Below are 8,045 nucleotides of genomic sequence, written 5' to 3' on the forward strand. Positions count from 1 at the left end.
AAGGGCATTCTAAATTTATAAGTAACAAAATAAGCTTTTTGAGATAGCAGAGAGAATTGATGAGGGTAATATGGTTGATTTTCCAATAAGGCATCTTTTAAAGTGCCACATAACAGGCTTGTCAGCAGAGTTAATGTAATTCAGTGGGTTAATAGTTATGGTAATGAGTTAGTGGTCCACATCATGATGTAACAGTGACATCAGCAGAGACAATACTACTGAGGAACATGTATACTCGATGTCTTATCCTGTGGATAATGTTAATATAGCTGGGCGAGATTGCAGCAAGACGTAGCAAACATTAGGACAAGGGAAATTTGGCCCTGTGTGCACAGGAGGAAGAGGCATTTAGACCAAATATGTATGGGATATCAAAAAAAGGGTTAAGGTGGAGGAGAAAGGACACAGTTTAAAGTTGCTGAACTGAGTATTGAGTCTTAAGGACTGTAATGTGCGTAATGGGAAGATGAGTAGAATATCCAACAGGCCTTCCCGCTCTTTTAGCTCTGATGAAGAGTCAAGTGGACTCAAAACATTATATTTTTTCTCTGCTGCCAGACCTGCTGAGATTTTCCAGCATTTTACTCAGGATGACATGGGCCACATGACCAACATACAAGACAAGGCAGCATGGTCACAACAACCTGACAAAGGTTGGTGCCATCAGCAGCAAAACCACGCCACGAAAGTGGAAGAAGACCTGTTTGAAGGAAGAAACTGAAAATCTACCTAGGAGGGAGGCACACTGGAAAACATACCCATGTCAGCACAAGGCGAATGGTCACTGCCCCTACCCTGCCTGTTCAAACACCTGAAGGACCTGCAGAGAGGCCAACACTGGGAGTTATGGAAGAAAGACTTCCTCTGATATCGAGTAGCATCGGCCTTGCATGCTGAAGAGCAGAAGAACCAGGTTAGTTCATTCCTTTACACCATAGGATCTGTTGCTGATGATGTCCTCTCGAACCAGGGGCAGGATTCTCCAACCCCCCCCCCCGCCGGATTGGAGAATCGCCGGGGGGACGGGGGAGGGGGGGGACGGGACGGCGTGAATCCCGCCCCCGCCGACTGCCGAATTCTCCGGCACCGGGGATTTGGCGGGGGCGGGAATCGCGGCGGGCTGGTCGGGGGCCATTGGCAGCGGCCCCCCTGCCAATTCTCCGGCCCGCGACGGGCTGAGTGGTTGCCCGTTTTCGGCCGGTCCCAGCGGCGTAAATTACAACAGGTATTTACCGGCGGGACCTGGCTCCGTGGGCGGCCTCCGGGGTCCTTGGGGGGGGGCGCGGGAGGATCTGGCCCCGGGGGATGCCCCCATGGTGGCCAGGCCCGCGATTGGAGCCCACCGATCTGCGGGTGGGCCTGTGCCATGGGGGCACTCTATTCCTCTGCGCCAGCTGGTGTAACATTCCGCGATGGCCGCCGCGGAGATGAGCCCCCCCCGCATATGCGCTGGGATGACGCCAGCACACGCTGGTGCTCCCGCGCATGCGCCAACTCGCGCCGGCCGGCGGAGGCCCTTCAGCGCCGGTTGGCGTGGCGCCAAGCCCCTTCCACGCCGGCCAGCGCAGCGCAAACCACTCCAGCGCCAGCCTAGCCCCTGAAGGTGCGGAGGATTCTGCAACAACGCCGGAGTGGTTCACGCCTCTCCTTCGCACCGGAGTTGCCGCCCTGCCGGTTTCCGAAGAATCCCGCTCCGGATGTAGAAGAGATCCGGATGTAGATGAGATCTCCGCAGACATTCAGACTGCCCTAAAAACATTCAACACATTTTTTAAAAATAAATTTAGAGCTGCCAATTATTTTTTTTTTCCAATTAAGGGGCAATTTAGCATGGCCACCTACCCTGCACATCTTTGGGTTGCGGGGTTGAAACCCATGCAGACACAGGGAGAATGTGCAAACTCCAGACGGACAGTGACCCAGGGCCGGGATTCGAACCCAGGTCCTCAGCTCCATAGGCAGCAATGCTAATCATTGTGCCACCATGCTGCCCACGTATTTTAATCTGAAACAATCCCTTGTGATAGAGCGAGCGCTATTTATTGAAAGATACCAAAGGCCAAGGGAATCTGTCAAATTATTTCTTACTGGGTTATATCGCCCAGCCAGTTCTCGAAGGCATGGTGCATTGAAAGGTGAACTTATTCACGACCACATTGTCATCGGAGTCCAGGATGAAAATCTGTCTGACATTTTGCAGTCGAAAGACAGCGTTATTCTCAATCGAGCATTTCAGTACACAGAGCAGTCCAAATCAGAGTTATAATCAATCGTGAAGCCGAGGCTCAAACTCTTTTATCTGCACAGGCCCAAAGGTGGCAGTCCCACCCAATCAAAAGGCCACCAAAACAGGCAAATGGATAGGAGATCCAAAGTAGCCGCATTGAGGTGCTTACTTTGCAGAAAAACAAGGAGCAGAGACCAAGATTGTCCAGCAGGTGGTCCAGCGTACGAGGACAGGACACTTAAAGCACTTCTGTACACCTGACAGCTTTAACAGAAGAAGAAAACAGGAAGAGATTTATGAAATGCAAACTATCCAAGAAAATGAAAGTAACGGCAGACACAAAGTTAGGTGACTTGGACATTCTGAATTCTCCCTCAGTGTACCCAAACAGGCACGCAGTGTGGCGATTAGGGAATTTTCGCAGTAACTTCATTGCAGTGTTAATGTAAGCCCACTTGAGACGCTAATAAAGATTATTACTATTATTATAATTACAGAGTTCCTAGGAGAAGTAAACGGTCACGAGCAAAGCTATTGGTCATTTAAAGTGGAACATGAAGGGAACGGATTTCCGGCTGCATTGTGCCCAGCGCAAATTCCGCCATTTCGGGAAAATTCCAGAAGAGTCCAAAAGCGGGATTCATGCCAGGCGCAAAATGGTTTGTGATCTTCCCGAGATCTTTCTGCTGGAACAAACTGGAACTCACCCAGAAAGGGTAAGAAGCTGATTAGCATGAACATGCATGTATTTAATTATGATTAGTAAGTTCCATGCTGGATCTTCCAGCCGCCCAGACTGTTCCAATTTCCCCCCCCCCCCCCCCCCCCCTACCCCCACCCCCGCCCCCAGCAGGAAGTCGCACAGGCGCAAATCACTACTGGTCTTTAAAAGGGGGGACTAGGCATCATGGACTTCGGGGGGAGCAAGGAGGTCAGTGGTGCTCAGCGGTTACCTCCCGGGTGCACAAGGGCAAGTCAGCTGTTGCCATGGTGCGGAGGTGGGGGGGGACCTTCCAGGACCTGGGATTTCGGGGAGCTCAAGGTGAGCTGGATGGCTTCAGGTCAGGGGTCTCCACCAGTATGGGGGTCACGTGGCTAGTCTTCTCTCAGCTTGCTGATAAGCCTTTGAAGTATTTCATATGAGGTCAATTTCAACGCCCAGTCAGGTTGCAATGGATTGGATTGGGTTGTCACGTGGGCCGAGGTACAGTGAAAAGTATTTTTCTGCGAGCAGCTCAACAGATCATTCAGTACATGGGAAGAAAAGGGAATAAATGAAAATACATAATAGGGCAGCACAAGATATACAATGTAACTACATAAGCACCGGCATCAGATGAAGCATACAGGGTGTAGTGTTAATGAGGTCAGTCTATAAGAGGGTCATTTAGGAGTCTGGTAACAGTGGGAAAGAAGCTGTTTATGAGTCTGTTAGTGTGTGTTCTCAGACTTTTGTATCTCCTGCCCGATGGAAGAAGTTCACAGAGTGAATAAGCCGGGTGGGATGGGTCCACATTATGTATCCGTTCCGGGGACAACCCATATTCCTGCCCGTCTGCCCCACCGAAATCTCTGCTCACTGTCTGTTTGAAAGGCTCTGTGGGTTTTTTGTTGACATTCCATTTCGTGCCTCATTAACTATTCCAAGCACAGGTCTGGAAACTGTTGCCTCAATCAGAGGAGCATGTCAAATATTAACACAGCCCCTCAGACTCTATCAATTCTAAAGCTGTTGCTGGAATGCACATTTGTTATATCTAAACTCATTATTTTTAGAAGGGAATTTTGTCAATCTCGCCTGAACTACGTGCCTTTCTAGTTTTCACCATACAAGCAGATGAGTCCACTCAGAAATGATAGGGAAAGTGTCCCTCAATGAGGATCCCCTCACAGCCATTGTTATTCAGTACATGAGCGCCAGAGGGTTGAGCACAATCTCCCACATGTGCTGCCAATGGCCTCAGGGCTCCTGATCTGGGCGGAAAGAAGTCCAAAGATTGGAAGCTGCCAGCCTATAGGGCTGCCATTCAGAGAGTAAAGAGCAGGTGAAGGGAGCGTCAGGAAACACCCAGTTACTCTTGCGCTACGAGACTCAGTCCTCATTCGCATCGATCACACCCATAGTGTTGATGAAGCAGCTTAAAGTCACTACTTGAGTCAGACCAGAGTTACTGAAGATAAGATTGGCCGTGCAACCAACATATAAAACAATTCAAGCTCATGGTATGTGAGGAACAATGGCAGCAAGATACACGATTGGTGTGTATCAGGGAGCAGAGAGTAATTGTGAACCATTGTTTTTCAGACTGGAGGAAGGTATACAGTAGCTTCCCTAGGTGTCAACCATGACAACTGCTTTTCTTGATCTACTTAACGACCAAGACTCGGGTGAGTGGGGCACACTTCCAGGGTTTGCTGATGATACCAAACCTAGAGGTATTGCGAACTATGTGGACGATAGTGGCCGACTTCAAGAGGACACGGAGAGGCAAGTGGAATGGGCAGACCTGTAGCAGATTCAATTTAATGTAGAGAAATGTGAAGCGATAGGTTTTGGTCAGAAGAATGAGGGGAGGAAATCTGAATTAAATGGCACAACGGTCAGAGGGCTGGTAGAGAAGTGGAACCTGGGACTATCTGAATATTGAAGATGGCAGGACAGGTTGGGAAAGTAATTACTCAGGCATACGGCATCATGGGCTCTGTAAATAGAGGCAAAGAGTACAGAAGCATGCCGAAACTTAATGTGACACTGGTTCAAGTGGGCGGCACGGTAGCACAGCGGTTAGCACGGTCGCTTCACCGCTCCAGGGTCCCAGGTTCGATTCCTGGCTTGGGTCACTGTCTGTGCGGAGTCTGCACGTTCTCCCCGTGTCTGCGTGGGTTTCCTCCGGGTGCTCCGGTTTCCTCCCATAAGTTCCGAAAGACGTGCTGTTAGGTGATTTGGACATCCTGAATTCTCCCTCAGTGCACCCAAACAGGCGCCGGAATGTGGCAACTAGGGGATATTTACAGTAACCTCATTAGAGTGTTAATGTAAGCCTACTTGTGGCAACCATAAAGATTATTATTATTAAGTGGAGTATTGCAAACTATTCTGGGGACCGCATTTTAGAAAGGATGTGAAACATTAGAGGAGGCACAGGAAGTATTCACAAGAATGTAGTGCCTGTGGTGTCTGTCTCTGCAAGGCAGTACAGCCGAAAAGGGTCACCTGAGTTGAGGGACCTGTGGGAACCGAGGGTGAGTGACCACCCCAGAGGGTGGAGTGCAATCTTGGGCAGAATACATCGAGCAGTCATGTAAGGGCCCCAAGGGGGCCTAGTACTATAAAACCTCTCGTACCAAGTTACTCTTTATTAATAAATACCTTCTTCTTCTTAACGAAGCCTGAAGTCTTTCAACAACACGAGAAGTGTGCCACAATATATAACCGAGAATGGGTCTAGGAATGGGGGATCTCAGTTTGGTGGACAGACCAGAGATGCTGGGGCTGTTCTCTTTGGGGAAGAGAAGGCTGACTGGAGATCTGACAGAGATGTCAAAACCATGAGGGTCTGAACAAAGTATAGAGGGAGAGAGAATCTGTTCCATTTGGAGGATGGCCAAGAACCAGAAGCCACTGATTTGTGTTGAATGGCAAAGAAATCAAAGGCAGCAAAAGAAGAAAAAAATGCTCCTTAGATGTTTAGGATCTGAAATGCACAGCCTGCGAGTTTAACAGAGACAGATTCGGTTAGAGCTTTCAAAAAAGGAATCAGTTATCCGGGTGAAGAGGAAACTGCAAGAGCGATCGGCAAAGAGCAGGGGTGGGAGAAGGAGCTAAATTGCCCTTTGCAGGAAGCTGGCATGGAAATGAGGGGCCGAGTGGCCCCCTTCTGTGCTGTGAACATTTTATGATTCTACAGTAAACTCGCTTAAAATGTCCAATTATAAAGCAGTGCAGTTGGCCTTAGCTACAATTGGAAGATGTGAACTTGTGTCAAGTCTCCAGTCAGTCTGCCCATCTCACTTCACAGGTGTTCAAATGCAGTTTAAGCCCTAACCATCATCTTCCTTCTCTGACCTTTCGTGTTTTTTCAAAGCTCACTGAGCTTGAAGCTCAAGGTGTATGGGAGACTCTGCCACGGACATCCAATATATTCCAACACACTTTGAAAGCGTGTACCCCATATCAAGCTCACCAAGTAGACGCCCAATCAAAGCTTGCATTTTTAAACAACGTGCGGAAAAACGTGACGTTAGTTAAAATCGCTACATTATTTATTGGCTGGCCGCAGCTTTAGTACATAGTTGCCCAGAGGTAGAATTGATTTTCACAGACTCAATATTTTCAGCATCGAAGTTCTGAGATCAGGAGGGTAATTAACGTGCCTCCCCCACAGACACTTCTTTCAAGCATTTTATTCGCGTTGCCAGAAAGATCATTTCAAATGGTCCATTTTATTTCTGCGGAACTTTCTGGAATCTTTTCTTCTGCTGGCTTTTGTACGCAGTGAGCAGAAACACTTCACTGTAGGGAAGGAGAACAAAGCAGTACTGTTCAAGGTTACCGAGAAACATGCTTTAGAACAACTAGAAAGACAACATTCTCTCTGGAATGTTCCGAATCTGAAGAGATTTCAAGTAGTCATGATTTCATTGTCACACCTTGAAAGAGGACGAGATTTGCCAAATCTTTCCCAAATATATTCACTCTGATCATAGAACGATTACAGCACCAAAAGAGGCCATTCTGCCTGTTGTGTCCATGCTGGCTCTTTGCAAGAGCAACTTGGCTAGTGGCCCTGCAAATGTCTCTTCAGGCACTGATCCAATTCTCTTTCAAAAGCTTCGATTGAACCTGCCTCCACCAGACACCCAGTCAGAGCAGTTCAGACCCTAACCACTCTCAGTGTAAAAGATTCCTCAAGTTGCCAGTGATTCTTTTGAAATTCACCTCAATAAAATATTTTCTTAAAATAAAACTCAGAATGGCTGACGGCTCCCTAAGACAGGACTTCCACCCGAGTGAGTGGCGGACCATCCGCCCGCAGCCACTTAACATTCATTCCAACATGAATTGGCTTTGGGACACTCAAGGTTGGCAGGGATGTGTTCCCCTCCAACTCTTTGGATGCCAAGGAGCGAGACCCTGCCATTCGCAAAATTCAGGCTTCTGTCTTCCTCATGATTGATTGGTTGGTTGACTGATTGATTGATTGATTGATTTATTGTCACATGTACTGAAGTACAGTGAAAAGTATTTTTCTGCGGCCAAGGGAACATACACAGTACGTATACAATAAACAAAAAGAATAATTGACAGAGTACATCGACAAATAGTATAAACAGTGATTGGTTACAGTGCGGAACAAGGGCCAAACAAAGCAAATACATGAGCAAGAGCAGCGCAGGGCATCATAAATAGTGTTCTTACAGGGAACAGATCAGTCCAAGGGAGAGTCGTTGAGGAGTCTAGTAGCTGTGGGGAAGAAGCTGTTCCTATGTCTGGATGTGTGGATCTTCAGATGTCTGCATCTTCTGCCTGATGGAAGGGTATGGAAGAGGGCAAAGCCTGGGTGTGAGAGGTCTCTGACAATGCTGTCTGCCTTTCTGAGGCAGTGGGAGGTGTAAACAGAATAATTGTAAGCGTGGCAAGCTTGTGTGATGCGACGGTCTGTGTTCACCACTCTGCAGTTTCTTGCGATCTTGGGCCGAGCAGTTGCCATACCGAGCTGTGATGCAGCCGGATAGGATGCTCTCTATCGCACATCTGTAGAGGTTTGTGAGAGTCAATTCAGACATGCTGAATTTCTTTAGCTTCCGTAAGAAGTAG

General features: G+C 48.1%; 1 long non-coding RNA gene across 1 annotated transcript; it reads left to right on the top strand.

Annotated features, from left to right (window-relative positions):
- Positions 1-673: 673 nt before the first annotated feature.
- Positions 674-4,698, top strand: LOC119973659. The gene is made up of 3 exons (XR_005462364.1): positions 674-913; positions 2,725-2,943; positions 4,533-4,698. It is a non-coding gene; the product is annotated as an uncharacterized LOC119973659 (long non-coding RNA).
- Positions 4,699-8,045: the final 3,347 nt, after the last annotated feature.

Source organism: Scyliorhinus canicula, chromosome 11 (genome assembly GCF_902713615.1).
Source record: "Scyliorhinus canicula chromosome 11, sScyCan1.1, whole genome shotgun sequence".
NCBI lineage: Eukaryota > Metazoa > Chordata > Chondrichthyes > Carcharhiniformes > Scyliorhinidae > Scyliorhinus > Scyliorhinus canicula.